This window comes from Ascaphus truei, chromosome 2 (genome assembly GCF_040206685.1).
Source record: "Ascaphus truei isolate aAscTru1 chromosome 2, aAscTru1.hap1, whole genome shotgun sequence".
Taxonomy (NCBI): Eukaryota; Metazoa; Chordata; class Amphibia; order Anura; family Ascaphidae; genus Ascaphus; species Ascaphus truei.
Genome location: NC_134484.1, coordinates 429,324,734 through 429,342,798, shown reverse-complemented (window position 1 = coordinate 429,342,798; position 18,065 = coordinate 429,324,734). Strand labels below are relative to the sequence as shown.

The 18,065-nt window shown below is 48.3% G+C and overlaps 1 protein-coding gene and 1 long non-coding RNA gene across 11 annotated transcripts in view; one reads left to right on the top strand and one right to left on the bottom strand.

Moving 5' to 3' along the window:
• Positions 1–18,065, top strand: part of PARD3 (par-3 family cell polarity regulator) — a 609,688-nt gene that overhangs the window by 265,007 nt on the left and 326,616 nt on the right. The window lies entirely within an intron of this gene.
• The window catches only part of LOC142487813 (uncharacterized), a 76,670-nt gene that overhangs the window by 55,562 nt on the left and 3,043 nt on the right, over positions 1–18,065 (bottom strand). The window contains exons 2-3 of the long non-coding RNA XR_012799317.1: positions 17,558–17,684; positions 1,730–1,914 (exon numbers count right to left, since the gene is read on the bottom strand). This is a non-coding gene — a long non-coding RNA (uncharacterized LOC142487813). The remainder of the gene's footprint in view (positions 1–1,729; positions 1,915–17,557; positions 17,685–18,065) is intronic.

Sequence of the window (18,065 nt, the reverse complement as noted above, 5' to 3'; positions counted from 1 at the left end):
CTCCCATCTCACCCAGCCCCCTCCCATCTCACATCTCACCCAGCCCCCTCCCATCTCTCACAGCCCCCCTCTCATCTCTCCCAGCCCCCTCCCATCTCTCACAGCCCCTCACATCTCTCCCAGCCCCCTCCCATCTCTCCCAGCCCCCTCACATCTCTCCCAGCCCCCTCCCATCTCTCACAGCCCCTCACATCTCTCCCAGCCCCCTCACATCTCTCCCAGCCCCCTCACATCTCACCCAGCCCCCTCACATCTCACCCAGCCCCCTCACATCTCTCCCAGCCCCTCACATCTCTCCCAGCCCCCTCACATCTCTCACAGCCCCCTCACATCTCTCCCAGCCCCCTCACATCTCTCCCAGCCCCCTCCCATCTCTCCCAGCCCCTCACATCTCTCCCAGCCCCTCACATCTCACCCAGCCCCCTCACATCTCACCCAGCCCCCTCACATCTCACCCAGCCCCCTCCCATCTCTCCCAGCCCCCTCCCATCTCACCCAGCCCCCTCCCATCTCACCCAGCCCCCTCCCATCTCACCCAGCCCCCTCCCATCTCACCCAGCCCCCTCACATCTCTCCCAGCCCCCTCACATCTCTCCCAGCCCCCTCACATCTCTCCCAGCCCCCTCCCATCTCACATCTCTCCCAGCCCCCTCCCATCTCACCCAGCCCCCTCCCATCTCACCCAGCCCCCTCCTATCTCACCCAGCCCCCTCCCATCTCACCCAGTCCCCTCACATCTCTCCCAGCCCCCTCCCATCTCTCCCAGCCCCCTCCCATCTCGCCCAGCCCCCTCACATCTCTCCCAGCCCCCTCACATCTCTCCCAGCCCCTCACATCTCACACAGCCCCCTCACATCTCTCACAGCCCCCTCACATCTTTCCCAGCCCCCTCCCATCTCTCCCAGCCCCCTCACATCTCTCCCAGCCCCCTCCCATCTCACCCAGCCCCCTCACATCTCTCCCAGCCCCTCACATCTCTCCTCCCATCTCTCCCTGACCCCCTCATATCTCTCCCAGTACTCCCATCGATGCCTACCTTGTCCGGTAGTAGAATCGCTTGAGTCAGAGCAGGAGCAGCACGGGGAGAGGAGCCGTGAGGTAGCAGCAGACAGGAAGTTCCGGGTCAGGCTGCTAGATGGCGCACCTCCCCTGCAGTCCTGCTCTGACTCTCACAAGTAATTATGTTACCGGCTCATACTTTCAGCCCGGTGCCATATACCATCTCCGCGCAGCTTACCATCTTCCACCGCTGAATATCATCACCCCCTGCCGCCTGTTAGGAAAGTTAGAAATCCCCCCCATCAGGGAGTCCTGGCAGCCCTGTTCGCCACAGTGTCACTGCCAATTCGCCACAAGTGGCGAATGGCGACAGAGATGCCCACCCTGGATTTAAACCTTGTGAAATAATGCATCATTCTGAAATGAATGTGCCCCATGTCACTTATTTATTAAAACTTTACTGCATGGACATTGTACTGTAAGGAAAATAAAAATGCAAGTTTGTAGATACATGGCCATGTGTAATACAGTATGTGTTTTTAATTGAACAAGTAACCAATGGAATTGTGCAACTTTTTACACTAACTTATTGGTTCTCTCATTGAGCAAAAACAGAGTAAAACTTAACTCTCGCCTTATTACTCTTATTCAGTGGTTTGCAGTGAATTGAAGGCAATAATTGAACATTTTTAACTTATTGATGCTGGCAACACATTAACCCTCGTCTTACCCTTATGATGTTCCCAGCAACTCTCAAGGGCTGGCATGCCATGGACGGGTTTTGACGTCATGAGGGGTTATGGCAGTTTTCCAAGAGAGACCCTATACTTCTGTCATGTCATCCGAGAGCCCACAACCACACGAGTGCTGCCCAAACAATCACTATGTGGCGTCTTGCCTGAAATGGTTTTGATACTGTGAAGAAATAATGAGAATTTGGCATGAGAATATACTTTTGTGTACGCGTTGGGCCTGAAGAGAGGGCCCACATAGGACCAGAGGTGGTGAAATAAAGGATAGCAGGATGGAGGACACTTCAGCGACAAAGGGAGCGCGGTGAAGAGTACGAGGCTATTTGAAGTGATCATGGGAGGGGCCTACTGCCACCCCCACAATCACAGGCCCCCACAATCCAACCTTAAAATTAATTTCCATTTGCGGTCGTTCTCACTTCTAATGTTTCATTCACATTTTATTCCCAAAGGCATCGATCGACGGCCCTTATAAAGCGGGCCAGCCCAATTGGGCGGCACAGCCAGTGACCGGGGGGCGCGGCTTGCCCGAACCGGGTTGGCCGCAGTAGAGGCCAGGGGAGGGGCCTGAGGGGTTAAACCTGCGGCCAGGAACAAGGATCGGTCACTTGTTCCTGGCTCGCAACAAATTCCCATCCACCCATCCCGTTGCGTTACCTAGCACCGAGCACTTTCGGCGCGGACTGGGACAGTAGCTATCTCCAGTTGTCATTGTTAATAAACAAAGCCGCAGCCTTTATACCTCCAAAACTGTGTCCTCTCATTGTTTGTTACAGGTAAATAGCTTAAAGGGAGAGGGGGGAAACTCGCGCCTCCCTGGTCATTCACTATCCTGTGAAGGAGTCTTCCCTGTGCTTGACTCTTCTCTAGCAAGGAAAGAAGTCTCAACAGCATTTTGAATAGGAGGAAAGGGCTCCTATTCTGTATTGTTTGAAGTCACTTCCCTATGCTAGAGACGAGTTCAGCTGTAGTCAAATGAATGGCTCTAAAATCTTCAACAACACAGGAAAGCAGGTTTCTAGCATATTGAATAATGGTCTGTAAGAGGCAGATTTCAATTAATGGAAGTGTTCTACATGGTTAAAAAAAAAATGCACATTAAAAAAATAAATAAAACAAAGATGGAAAAGGTGAAATAAAAAGAAACAGACAAAAGTAAATGTGCAAAAACCTGTGGTATTGATTGGAAGTCCGTGGCATGTTTATTGTTCAAGGCCATGTTGTTTTCACTTGTGATGGTCGCCTCCTACTTCTGCAAAGCATATCCCTTTATTACACGTGACAGATATGGAAAGGAAAGCATTATGTTTGAAGGCCCCATGATTCACACTGCATTATAGTCTTCTGAAACCAGTGCCCATGACCTTCAGCATGAAAAAAAAAAAAAGAATGTTCACCTCCATTGTGGTGCGGAGATAAATGCATCTATTTTAGACACAGGAATTAATTCCTTTAGCAAGCTTGAACGTTGGAGTGATGGTGTTATAATGATAACGTGATGTTCAGTCTTTTAAAAACATCCTTGATGCTGTCCAATTAAAACCTTCACTACGGCAGGGATCGTGAAGGCTTCTCAATGCCACATATGGTCATGTTGTGATACATATAGTTACTTTAAATATACGAGTAGTTATGCTGATAAAAGGCGTGCATATTGTCTTGTAATTGCGGGTGAGGTTTCAGGTGTGGTATTTGTTCCCTTTGAAAAACAAACCAGCTGTAATTTTCTGAATCTACAAAATTGGATGATAAACAGTCTACACTGGTGTAATATATGTGGCATAGACTGCTAAATATACCTCTGCTTTCAGTTTCTACATCCGAGAACAATTGTATGCCAAAGAAATGAAAACCCAGTATTAGTAGGGCACGCAAGGAATGATGTTTTCGCTTGGCCATTAAAAACATGCAGTTCAGTTTCTCTCATAACGTTGTCCCCAGGTTATTGCAGTGCAGGGGCGTTAAGGTTGTACGCTTTAGTGCCGAGGCAGTCAATGTTTTTTTTGTCAAGTTCATTACTCCAGAAAAACTGCACTTGGTCACAGCCCTCCTCAATGGCAGGTCATGGTGCTGCGTGGTGGTGCTCACATCGTCTACAGTAGTCACTGCCCAATGAGATTCTTCTGTAATACATCCCGTGTTATGCTCTGTTCCCTCAGTAACATGTTCTGTGACTCCCCTAAGGCCTTGCTCAGACAGGCCGCGTTGCGACGTGCGCACGTCCGTCGTAATTTCTGGGTCGGTGGGAGTTTTCAAACTGAAACCTCCACCGGCGGCAAAGTGCGGAGTTGTCGATTCGAAATTTTACCGCCACAACCAAAATTGAAATTTGTTGCTACTGTTGCGTGACGTGAGCTGGTTCAGCCAACAAAGGCGTACCAGCTCCGTGACATATGCGTTGCGCCCCCAAACGCCGCGACCCAACTCCTGCAGTTTGAACAGAGATCGCTGGGCTGCAGGAGCGCGCGGCGGAGGCGCAACGCAAGCACGCTACTTCAGTGGTCTGTGTGGTGGGGGAGGGGGTCTCTCCTCTCTGGAATCCTTCACTAGATGAGTCCCTCCCTGCTTCCGGTGCACGCTGCCCTTCATTACCCTCTGCTCCCCTCACATTTGTTCCCTGCCTTTCAGGCATCATTGCATGTCTACCAGGTGTCAACATTCTCACTCCTCACAGTTGCATAGTAGATGAAGTTGAAAAAGACATATGTCCATCACGTTCAACCTATGCTACATTTAGGCAGATACTTCTCCTAGATTTGTATTTACAGTATTTTGATCCAGTGGAAGGCAAACAGAAAAACCCCTGTGAAATGTGAAATATTATCCAATAATGTCTCATATGGGGAAAAATAAATTCCTTCCCAACTCCAAATATTGGCAATCAGATACTCCCTGGATCAACATCCTTCCTATGTTTACTTTTTTGGTATATCCCTGTATACCTTTTCTTTCTAAAAGATGTCCAATGTGGAAAAAGATGTCCAACCTTTATTTGAAGATATCTATTGTATCTGCCATCACAGTCTCCATGGGTAATGGATTCCACATTGTAACTGCCCTTACTGTAAAGAACCCTTTCCTTTGTTGTTGGTGAAATCTCCTTTCCTCCAACTAAAGGATGCCCGTGTGTTGTTGTACTGCCCTTGGGATGAATACTCCTCTTTCACGTCCCTGGGCTGCATCCCAAACTAAACCTGAGCGCCGATTGGCTGCCCCTTCAAACGTGATCTGAATAATAAGGGATGGATAGAATTGCTGCAGGGCCCTCTATCAGAAAAACAGCATTCTACACATTGGCCCCTGTCATGTGGCTTGCGGCAAAGGATTATGGGGTGTGAAATTGCAGACTGCAGTTGAAGCTAGTGACGGATCACTGCTGCTTGTGTTTTCTAGAAAGATGGACGTGGACTGTAAAATCATTTTTTTTGTAGTCTATTCAAAACGGTCTGACGGTCCAGATTTGGCCTGCGGTCCAACTTTTGACTACCCCTGCTTTAGTATTACTCACAGTATTACTTTTGTTCCATTTGTGCTGTTGCTATGAGAAGGCTCTACAATTCTTAAACACGTTACAAAATAGTAAATGTACGCTGCAAAGTCTTTTTTTTTTTAATTTTACTTTTAAAAACCCACAGGTATTAATTTTCGAGCTATGTAGGGATTATTATCTGCAAAAAAAATGGGACTATGAAATTTTACAAATACAGCTTTGATGAAACCAAGTTTAGATGGTCTCCAGTTTCCCTCATGGTCATGTTTTCAATATTGGTAGTTTCAATGCAATTTGTGACAATGTCATTGTGTAATGCATGGTACATTAGCTAACATTACCGCAGTCCATGATAGAGGTGTTCAAGAACCAAAGATCATTAGTTCACTGCAGGGAAGCATATAGCAATTTACCATTTGATCCGCTCCTTTTTATGTTTCCAAATACAGAAAACAATGCTTTAGGAAAGGATAGTGCATGCGGCTTGTTAATTGTTATTACATATTGGGCAACCATTGAATTATTCAATAATTACACTGTGCATTAGCTTTTAAGGTAATTACAGTTATTGAAATTGCCAAGGTAAGATTAAAAACTAGTAAAGTCACGAAGAAGCAAGATGTAACCATTCAGAAACAGTAATAATGTAGCCTTGTTTTTCCATCTCGAGCTTTACATTCGGTTCACTGCACGTGTTTCCCAGGACAGAACACGGCGACAAACAAATCCTGCTCATATTGTAATAATATATTATAAATCTGCAAATGTATTTTCTGAGCCACGTTTCCGACCCTTTACGAAGGTAGCAGAGCAGTGTGCCTGCTGTGCAGCATTCATTATGCAGTGTAGCATTGCCTCCGTTCTCTGTTCTCATGTCTTAGGCAGGGGAGGCCAACTCCAGTCCTCAAGGGCCACCAGCAGGTCAGGTTTTCAGGATATCCCTGCTTCAGCACAGGTGACTCAATCCAGTGGCCCACTCTTTGACTGCACCACCTGTGCTGAAGCAGGTATATCCTGAAAACCTCACCTGTTTGTGGCTCTTGAGGACTGGAGTAGGGTGTCCGTCCGTCCGTCCCCCCCCCCCCGCCCTAAGAGACTGGCACCTCGGATAGCACTGTCTGTCATTTTTCTTTTTGCCAAAGTGTTCCCGGACTTCTGTTCTTCAAGATCATTAATAACTGGTAGACTGGCCCGGAATCACAATCTGGGCTGACAGTCTTTGTGTATCCTAAAGCAGCAGTATTTTAAACGCCTCACGTCTGTTGGTTCTGAATGAATACTAGCTATGCTGATTTTCCGTTTGCCAGCTTTAACCATCTGCTTCTCTGTGTTTGTAAGTGCAGCTATTTTAGTTTGAGCTTCTATCGTCTGATTTTCTCAGCGGCCTCCTTAACTCTTTCTCATTGCCAGGACTTCTCTTCTGGTTTTCCGGGCCCTTCTCTGTTCCCCTGCCCTTCTTACCAGGGCCACACATTCTGCAGGAAGCCTTTTTACTGCCTGTGTATAACCCGTGTTCCTCTCTCTGCTTCTCCATTTACAGGACACTTTCCCTGTTTCCTTATCTATTTCTTGCCTGGGTTATCTCATGTGTTTATGGGAATTTGTTATAGGGGTATTTGACATGGCAGTTTTAAGTAATACAATACTTTTGAATGTAGTGAGACCCTGCCGGCTCTAACCCTCCACCCCCCCCTCCTCGCGCCCCCCTTCCTTACCTTGGCTCCGGCGTTCTGACATCACAACGTCACGTGACGATGGCAACGTGAAATCACGTAACCCCGTAGCGTCATTTGACGACGCGTCACCTGAAGCCATCTGAGCCAAGATAAGTGAAGTTACAAAGGCCTTCGCCGCTTCCCCGGCACTTAATTTAAATGCCTTCGGGAAGAGCGCGGGGCGTCTGTAAACACTGCGCGCCCCTCAGTTTGCGCACCCCTGGGCTAGACAATGTTAGACAGTCATTGTATATCCTATTCATTCGTAAATTAAAGGTATAACTGATAACATTCAACATCAATGAGCCTGTGTAACAAAAAGGAAGAGCGTGTGTTTAAATGCAATTTTTTTCTTTCTATTATTCTGAGAGATTAATGGCACTTTTAATGCTGGCAGAGGTTTTTGTAACGAACAGAAGAGGGAAGTGATGAACAGTGACACCGGATTTGAAACATAGCTTTAATATATTTATTTTCTAATCCCTCAACTCCTAATATGGGCAAATCATTCATTTATGACCCAAAGTTGCAGAATACTTTCATTCATTATCCGGGAGGCAAACTCAAAATGCCTGTCAGTGTTAGTTTAACAGCCGTATTAACTTTATGAATAGTCCTAAAGTTTTTAGTCTTCTGATATTGCGTTTGTTTTACTTCCAATACAGTTTAAGATATAGATTTTATCAAGTTAAGTGCTTGGAAGTGAAATTGCATAATTTGTCTAATAAGACTTCACAGTTGCTATTTTCAATTATTCGGTATTACAGACTTTATGTGGTTTAAAATTACAGTCTGATAAGATTAACAATGGCTTCTACTACCCACTGAGCTTGTTATGCTCCGGAGGGAATGCGCTTCTTGAGAAATGTGTGTTGTAATCTTGTGCAGACATAATTCAGTAACTCTCCCACAAAATATTGGCTGAAGTTCTGGCATAAGCCACCAATACTCCCAGAAAAGGGAATACATTCTTGTATCCCTTCCAACTGAAACATTTCTTAAGTAAAATCAGACTAAAATAACATTTTGTGTCAACACACACTTCTTGTCCATTTAATGGCAGTCTAACTTCTTTTCCCAATGTGTTATCGGTGGGGAATTTTGAGTTGCAGTATGCAGTGCAGACTAATAGCTGCACATTATACCCGCATACGTCTAAGGCCTCGGCCATGTTACTTGCTTGCTGGCGGAAGCGCGCTGAGGCGCGCTCCCGCTCAGCACTGAGCCCCTACAGCCGCAATTAGAGCGGCTTTAGTAGGGGCTCACCTGCGCTTACGCGCGCTTGCGGAAGCGCAGGTCTTGGGGGAATTTAAAATTCCCCCGCTTGCCGGCGAGACAGGCCGGTCACGTGAGCGGTTCGCCCAATGAGGGCGAACCAGCTCCGTGACGTCACTGGCCCGCCCCCGGCCAGTGACGCGACCGCCCCCGGACCGCCCCCGGACCGCCCCCTGACGGCTGCTGAGAGCGCTTGCGGTAAGCAACCGCAAGGCCAGGGAAAGCACCCGCTTTCCCTGCGCCTCAGCGCGCCTCAGCACGCCAGCAGGGACCGTGGACTCGGCCTAAGGCTGCGCTGACAGCGACGCGACTTCGCGGCAAAACAAATGCATTGCCGCCGTCACGTGCGCTTATAGTAAGCGCGACGCGACGGATTGGTCGCGATCGCTGGTAGTCATCTCTATTTGAATTTCGGTCGACTGTCGCCCGACCGTTTGCGGCACTATAAGCGTAGCCTTACAGAACGTTGCCATGCAAAGCCAAAGTTTCTGGGTAGCGCCCCCCATATATGTGATTATTGTACAGGTGTAGCAAGACATGCTGACCCCAGCGCCGCGGCCAAGAAAGGCCACAGCGCTGGGTACAGTGTCTTCCACCGTTGCGCGGCAGGGAGTCCATGCTTCTGGGACTGACACCCCCGCAGCGTTAATCCATCTGGGCCGCGAGCAGCCTCGGCAAGACAAAAACCGTAAGTGGTACATCTGTAGTTGAACACAAGACGAGATGGAATATCAAATGGAAATGCAATATGGCAGAGCAGGACAGCACAACTGGGTATTAACGTTTTCTTTGTGCTCACATTTGTACACAATTGCAATGTTTGTGGCTTGATTTCCTTGTAAATAGAAGAAATTGGTCTAAAAGACCAAAATATCCGGAGCTCTCAAAACAGTAATAGTGTTGTCACGCTGGAATCAAATGCTGTAATACAAACCACGCACTTGCAGACTTTATAAGTGCTTTTTTCAATGTCTCACGCAAAATGGCAATAAAGGGTTAAATTCAATAACCACTCGTATACAGCAGGCAATGGTTGCTTTACTCACGCAACTTCAGACCGGTGAGACCCAATCAAACCGGAGCCCCGATCCTTCACATTTGGTGGCGGTTCCCCTGCGAAGATCTTGGAGGTAGGTAAGCGCGGCGTCACTCGTGATAATAGTCACCGGGTGTTGGTCAGGCGATCACGCTGACTCCATGGCACCCTGCGTGATGTCATCGCCGTCCATATGCGCGTCCTCCTCAGCTCAGGAATCGCCGAAATCCTCCAAGGGGTAGGTTGCCGTGAACAATAAGGCAGGAAAAGCCTCTGCACAGCGTATGCAGACCGGCGCGCATCCAGGCAGGTTATCAGCAAGAGAGTATATCCACGTAGGAGCCGAAGCACAGCCACACCAATGGAGAATAGGACACAAAAGTTCTTTCAAGAATTTATTGGCTAAAAAGGCACAAGGACAGACATCCTAATAGCACTCTGACATGTTTCACTCTTCATGAGTAGCACTCTTTGATAAAGCGCCCTGTGCGTGAAACATGTCAGAATGCTATTAGGATGTCTGTCCTTATGCCTTTTAACCAATAAATTCTTGAAAGAACGTTCGTGTCCTATTCTCCATTGGTGTGGCTGTGCTTTGGCTCCTACGTGGATATACTCTCTTGATTTCCTTGTATATGTAGCCAGGTCACCTGTTTCCCCCTTCGTCCTCCTAGGGAGCCTCCGTGGCCAGGAGAGATGCCGGGTGCTGCCGGAGGCCAGCGGCAGACCCGACGGCCATCCCAAGGGTGGGGGCCGTTGCAGGGAGCGGTGCGCTGTCTCCGCGAGCGGGCCGGTTGCCGGGGACGCGATCGGGCCGTTGCTAAGGCCACGGTCGCGTCTCTAAGGTCCCGGCGGCCGGCGAAGAGAGCGCCGCCATTACTCCACCACTCGCGCATGCGCAGTGATCGCGCGAGTGTAGGAGCCAGCCAGGAGAGTCGCGCGAGAGGTAGGGAGAGATTGCGGCGGCCATTAGGGGTTAGTGTAAGTACAGGGAAGGCACGCCCGCGGCCCCAATGTTATTGCAGGTGCCCAGGGACTACAATTCCCATAGTGCTTAGCGAGGGAGGCACCAGGTGCCTCATAGGAGCCAATAGGGCTGTAGGACTGCCAGGAGGAGAAGTGGATACATTTGGCGGGCTTGCAGCTACGTGGAGGAGTCAGAGTCAGGAGCCCAAGGAAGGAAGGAGGTAGGGTGCAGGAGCCGGAGACTCCCTGCACTAAGGCCCTAGTTAACCCTGTATTACCCCAGGTTAGTGAGTGTTGCCAGGGATAGTCTCAGAGAGGGACCCTGTCACTCATGGTAGTCAGAGCTGGGGAATAGCCAGGGATAAAGGGGGCTTAGGTTAGTCTGCAGAGCGTTGCGGCAGGCGTTTAGGTGAATTAGTGGCACGAGACAGCTGGGGGGTTCATAGCGGTAACCAGTCCGGGGAGCCATAGCCCAGGGTCCGTGTTGCGAGTGACGAGGCAACTGGGGGGGTTCATAGCGGTAACCAATCCGGGGAGCCATTGCCCAGGGCGGCGTTGCGCGTAGTACGAGGCAACTGGGGGGGTTCATAGCGGCAACCAATCCGGGGAGCCATGGCCCAGGGCCCGTATTATGAGTAGGGTGGGTACAAGACCTACCTATATAGGATAGGCAACCCCGAATGCCCTAGGAGATTGACCCTTAAGCCACTTAAGGATGCTGTGCTATAGGGACGGCCTGTAGTGCAGGGTGTGTCACGTTGCTGTATCGTTAGAGAGGGACTCAGCGGATGCTGCGGTTCCAGTGACGGAGTTCGGACCCACGTTGGGGGTCCACAGAGAATATCGCCAGGATAGGATCAGACGGATTCATCACGCGTCTGACCCTTTGTGAAGCGTTGCTGATCCGAGCACTGGAGTGCTTGGCAGGTATCTACAGTTCTAAGTGCACCACCGGGCCCTTAGCTTAATAGTGACTGCGCAGTCACCCATTGACTCTCTGCAAGAGTACGGGACATTGGGTGGGGTTCTTTGGACACTGGGTGGGATCACCTAGTGTTGGGGAATCGTCCTGCGAGACATCACGGTTAGTGTCTCCTCCTGAGAGGGACACAGGTTATGTTATGAATGTGATGTGTCGTATTACATGTTAGTAAAGTCCTTAGTTATTATACCCCATTGTGTATGTGATCATTGTGTTTGTCCTGCGAGGATCCACTCCCCCTCTGGTGGGAGCCATCGCAGGTGGAGGCGCTGCACCTATTGTAAGTGGTTGTCCATAGTATTGTAATTGCCCCAGGTTCCCCGTGGCGGAAGCTCAGCCCTCCTGTGAACCAACAGGTAACGCACCACACACACCTGGTAACACGTATGTTCTCCGCACCCCCACTGTATATGCGATTGGGAGGGGTGGAATACCCGTTACATATATTTGGCAGAAACATACCATTGTTAGTGGGTTAGCGTGGGGTACTATTTCTTTGTTCAACATTGTGTTGGTGAAGATTCTTCTTGTTTTGTGATCATTGTGGTTGCCTTCCGCATTAGAGGTACATTATATATGATCCAGATTAATATTTCATATACTGTAAGCATCTTCTTTTCCACAAATCTGTGTGTGGCCTTTAAATGTCAGCTACAGTACATTCAATTGTTTATTGTTTTAATTGTTTGTTGCATAATAATTTAATTGGGTCTAAGCAAGATGCAAAATATATTGACCATTTCACTGCTGAATAAGGGCAGGTCCATACTGCTGCAGACGATCACATTGCCTAAAGGCATTAATTGCGCCCGTGCGGGCGGAGACAGGAGTGGGCGCACGTTGCGCGAGAAATCCGTTGAAACTGATTTCTCGGCGCGACAGCCTGGTCACGTGAGCGGTTCGCCCAATGAGTGCGAACAAGCTCCGTGACGCCCCCCACAGCACGTCTACCATGGCCCGCAAACGCACCCGCTTCATGCGGGTGACGTCACAGCCTCTGCGCGGGCGAAGGCTGTATGGCCTTGGCCTTGGGCCGTAGGTATCATTGCTGTACAAAAAAATCCCATTAGGTACCTTCCTATTACCATCAGCAGGTGTTTAGCATCTTAAAGATGCCTCAAATTGATCGTGGGTCTTAGAGAACTTTTGTAAAAATAGAATTATTTGTCCTGCAGCCGCCATTTCAAATATGCTGTTACAAATGTAAGCTCACAGCTAAATACTTATTTCTTCTGGTGCTAGAGAGAAATACAATCCTGGGAAGAATGTAAACAGTGACCTTGACGCCCATTTTTTTTAGTTTTGATATATATATTTTTTCAACATATACAGTATAGCAGTCATGTCAAAATCCACTCCTGATAAAACCAGAGTTGTAGGGAACACCTAAATAATGAGTTTTAAAATCACTTTAGTTCATTAGGCTGCGATATATAGTGCAATGTAGTTGCCAATAGTGTGCGTGACCGCTCGGAAGCGCAACGACGCGACTGCGTTTCGGAAAGACAAAATATTTTGTCTTTCCAAGCAACGGGTGCGTCACGTCGCCCTCTTTCACCAGGAGTGGGGTGAACTCTTTCCCATGCACATAGCCACCATTAATAAGTGGGAGATTCATTTATCTTTGAGGGTAGCTCATTTATTGGTAAGCTTAAAAATATCAAACACGTATTCAATATTTTCTATGTTTTAAAAGATGCATATTCTCCTCATTTTTGGCTTTCATGTTTTTGTTTGGCTCTTAGCCGAGTTTATTTATTTTTTCCCACAATGAAGTTTTCAGGACCCAGTCTCACAGTTTCTGGATATAATTCGTGAGTTGGTTGATCGGAGTGAAAATCATTAGCTGTTTATGCAAGGGATGCCATGAGCAGTGATTGCACTCTTGTCTTAGGGACCACCCATTAGGAATTGTACAGTATCACCATTTTCTGCAGATATGAGTAAAGTAGACCTGCTTTCCAGGGAGCGTCTCTGTCTTTTGCCCCTCCCCTGCCCAATCGCTAATGTGTAATGGGTTTTGCAAAGTATTTTACGATTTTAGCATTTGATATACAGCTGAAATTGGACCACTAGTGCGGAAGCAATTGCACATACGGTACACAAAATGGGGCTGAAGATTTGGCAGGGAATTGATGAACATTCGCATATTCTGTGATATCTTAGCTTTCTATAACGGAGCTACTCTATTATTTGGAGACCTAGATCTTCATCTGAATGTAGGGTGAGCTCATACCAATCTAAAGTCAATTTTATACCTTTCAAGTTCTGGTAGAAAAAAAATTGTATCCATATGAAGGCGTAAGATAGTAGGGGGAAAAGGTCAGATATTTACAATTTTTTACTTATGGCAAATTGTAATGGCTTTGGCTTTCCTGGAAGAAAACCCATTATAGATTCTCGAAAGGTCTGAACTCAGTTGTCCAGATTGACACAATGCTTGGTCATCTCTACTGGATTCACTTGCCAGATAATGGTGGAATAAAATGTTTATAGCTGTAAAGAAAACTTTTGAGAGCCTGTGCATCCTGCCACTCAGAAAAAGGTAGGTAGATAAAGATTCGTAAGAAGCATGCAGGGTGTTCTATACTGCTCCATCAACAGGAAATGTGCAGCTTGAACAGCCTGAGCGCAGGCTATAAAGTTAATATCTAGTCAGGAATCAGATTTTTATTCATTTTGAGTGGCGGAAATCCGGAGAAAGTGTAAGGCCGTGCGGTTAGTGCCCGCGACCGGCGACGCAACGGGTGACGTCAGCCGTCAACGCTAGCGAAAGTTATATTTTGCTTTGCGGCGGCGGCGCGGGCTTTCTGGCATTTGATTGGTTCAGAGGCTGTCAGAGGCGACAGTTCTTGAAAAATCTAATATTGCAGGCTTCCAAATTTGGCGATACTCCGTCGCTCCGCCGCGCTTACTATAAGCGCACGCGGCGGCAATGTATTTGTTTTTGGCTGGCGACGCCCGTCGCTGGCGCTATACGCATGGCTTTGCGTTGATGGACTGTTGGACAAAACCGCCTGTTTAGGATTGTTGTATCATGACAAGCTCCCTTTTTACTTCCTGCCTTCTCTTCTGGCTTCATGCAACCTCACGGTTCAATAGATTTATTTAAATGTTCATTTCAGGTCTTTTTTATTTTTATTTTTTAAAATCTAGAAATGGCATCTGACAAATTCTTACGCTGCTCGGAAACCATAAATGTTGATATGCTGACTCGTTGCAGGATTCGGGTGCCACGACTGACATCACTGTGTGTGTGTGTGTGTGTGTGTGTGTGTGTGTGTGTGTGTTGCCGAGAGTAATGCTGCTTGCTCAAGTTTTTCTCAACTATTCTGAGTACCGACATGCAGCATTTAAAAAAATGATACCCTCTCTAATTCTGAAAATGTATTTGCTTTCATTATTTGTCTGGAAACCAGTTACCCCCTTATATTTTACATCAATATTGGGGGATAATGCCCATTTGCCTCTATTCCTCCCTAGTCCATTCCTATAAATAGAATGTTTAGTCTACTTTGGGCCAACAACAGATACTGTACCTAGATACTGGTTTCTCTGTCAAAATACAGGGCAGCCGCTGCATTAGATATAGTCTATCCTCATTAGCAATATATGAATTTGTAATCTCCACCATAGTTTTGTGTCTTCCTTTTTTTGTTTTTGTTTAAGCACTACAGCTGGGATTGAACAATGTAGTCACATGCTGTTGTCATTTAAATTAATTATTCTGAACTTTGTGTCTTATAAAGGAAAGTTTGTGTTGGTAGAATAATAATTAGACTATGAGCCGTTCATCTGTGCTAGATCTATGATTTCTCTCATGAATATGCTGTAAAAGACTTTTGTTTCCTACTTCAGTGTGCCATGTATTGACTGGAATACAGTATTCCCTGGAAGTCTACGGTGGTCGCCTTTTCTTTGCTACATATTCTTGCTTGACGACTCGATGCAGTATTTTCTGCTCTGCCTAGCAAAATCTGTAACTACATTTTCTGGCCAAATAGGACCTGAATCATTTTCCGTTGTCCTGATCTCTGCTTTGGTAAAATTATTTGGGGATTTTGGAGGACTGAACGCAGTTGAATATAAAAAAAGACTTCTGATGTATTACTCTTAATATCTCACAGGGCCTTTTGGTTTTGTTTATCGATTTTGTGTTTTGTAGTAGTTTTTTCCTCCCAAAAATACTTACTTGCTGCTTTCATGTCACCCACTAATTGTTTAAGCCTTAAGCATGACATACGTACAGTCCAGCAGTGCAGTCATGTACAGTAATATGCTCCAATTCATGTGTACAGTACCCTAGCACAGCTGGGAATCCTACAGAGAAACAAATGCTTCGTAGATGTTGGCAAAGTGGATCCATTATCAATGAATAGTTGGTAAGATGTGCTGAGGCAGCTCCCTACACATTGTACTGTTCGCCATCTGGTCTTGCACGACCTTTCCCACACAATACAATTGCGTAATGCTGCCAGGGTAAGGCTGCGTCCAGGGTGGCGCTGAGCTGGTGCGGGCGCTCACGCTGACCGCGATGAGACACATTGAGACAATGTGTGTGGCCTGCGTGAGCTCCCCCCTGCGGGTGCCCGTGAGCTCCCCCCTGCGGGTGCCCGTGAGCTCCCCCCTGCGGGTGCCCGTGAGCTCCCCCCTGCGGGTGCCCGTGAGCTCCCCCCTGCGGGTGCCCGTGAGCTCCCCCCTGCGGGTGCCCGTGAGCTCCCCCCTGCGCGTGCCCGTGAGCTCCCCCCTGCGCGTGCCCGTGAGCTCCCCCCTGCGGGTGCCCGTGAGCTCCCCCCTGCGGGTGCCCGTGAGCTCCCCCCTGCGGGTGCCCGTGAGCTCCCCCCTGCGGGTGCCCGTGAGCTCCCCCCTGCGCGTGCCCGTGAGCTCCCCCCTGCGCGTGCCCGTGAGCTCCCCCCTGCGCGTGCCCGTGAGCTCCCCCCTGCGCGTGCCCGTGAGCTCCCCCCTGCGCGTGCCCGTGAGCTCCCCCCTGCGGGTGCCCGTGAGCTCCCCCCTGCGGGTGCCCGTGAGCTCCCCCCTGCGGGTGCCCGTGAGCTCCCCCCTGCGGGTGCCCGTGAGCTCCCCCCTGCGGGTGCCCGTGAGCTCCCCCCTGCGGGTGCCCGTGAGCTCCCCCCTGCGGGTGCCCGTGAGCTCCCCCCTGCGGGTGCCCGTGAGCTCCCCCCTGCGGGTGCCCGTGAGCTCCCCCCTGCGGGTGCCCGTGAGCTGCAGTCGGAGCTCAGATTCAGGAGTTTCAAAATTTTGAATCTGTAGCTCCAATTTCAGATCACATGACCAAACTTACCCAATCAGAGGACAGCAAGGTATAACCAATGCAATACAAGCATTGGGGGCTTGCATTGGTTGCTGTCCTCTGACACGGGGGGCGGGAACGAAACTGGGGGACGGTGACACAAAACAGGGGGGGGGGGACACACGAAACGGGGTGGGGAGACACAAAACGGAAAACGGAGAGATGTGAACAGAGCGGGGAGGGGTAAAACGGAATGGTGGTGGTAGTGGTAGTGGTAGTGGTGGTGGGGGGGCAAACTGAGTGGTGGTGGGGCAGGGGGGGCAAACGGAGTGAGGGGGAAGGAGGGTGAGAGCAGAGGGAAGGGGGGGTTAGAGGGGAGGGAAGGTGGGAGAGGGGAGGGTCGGGGAGAGGGGGAGGGGTAGAGCGCAGGGAGGGCGGGAGAGGAAGGAGAGGGGAGGAGGGGGGGTGAGAGCAGGGGAAGAGAGAGGGGAGAGGGGATATATATTTATATATATATATCTATATTTATATATATCTATATCTATATATAGATATATAGATATATATATATATACAGTGGTCGACAAATCACCAAAAAATCTACTCGCCGAACAAAAAAATCTACTCGCCACCTAGTACCACACGTGTGCTGCTTGGGCCAATAGGCGCTCGCCACGATGTTAAATCCACTCGCCCGGGGCGAGCAAATGTATAGGTTTGTCGAACACTGTATATATATATATATCTATATATATATAGATATATATATATACAAATATATGTATGTATGTTACTGCAATACACGCCCCCCGCCCCCCGTCGCTTGCAAATTTCTTCTAGCAGGACAAGATTGGTCTCCTGCTTACATGCACGTGACGTCACTGTGCATGAGCGCCAGCTCGCTCGCTCTGCTCTTCTCTTCATCCTGGACGAGGCCTAAGAGAGGTGTTCCAGTTGGCACAAGGCTTTCATAGTGCTCCATCTACTCGCTGTGTGTTCTTCCATAATGCACAATGCTATTTAATGTACCACGTGATAACGTGAACTGTAGGTATTTACTGTTTTGGTTGGGATATGATAATGGACCTTCTTACCCTTTCTTTCCTGAATAAGACCTATTATGTGGAAAAGGTTGGTGGCAAAGGGTTATCAGGCTGCATGTATGTGGAATCGCGCTGTATATGAGAATCCAGAAGGGACTTTGCATCTGTGCTTTTCTTTCTATAGAGAAGTTAAATAATAAAACAGATGGATGACAATCAATACAAAATACAGTATTATGAACATAAGTGGGTTTGCCCAAGTACAGTGATAGTTGAGTAGAGTGTAGTAGAAATAGAAGTTAATATGAGCAAAACACCCAGGAATTGGTAGAATAGAAAAGGGACATTTGACTACATCGTCTTTTTACAAATATGGAGTCACTTCTGCTGCTGCAACACAAATGAACGCTACTTTCTGATCCTCATTTCCTGCCGCCAGGCACCAGAAACCTAATGTGGCAGCTGTATTTTACAATGGCTGAAAACAACAAATGAGAGGGCTGAAAAGACTTCCCATTCTCACAGAACAGCTGCTTACTAGTAGATGACCCGCCCATTA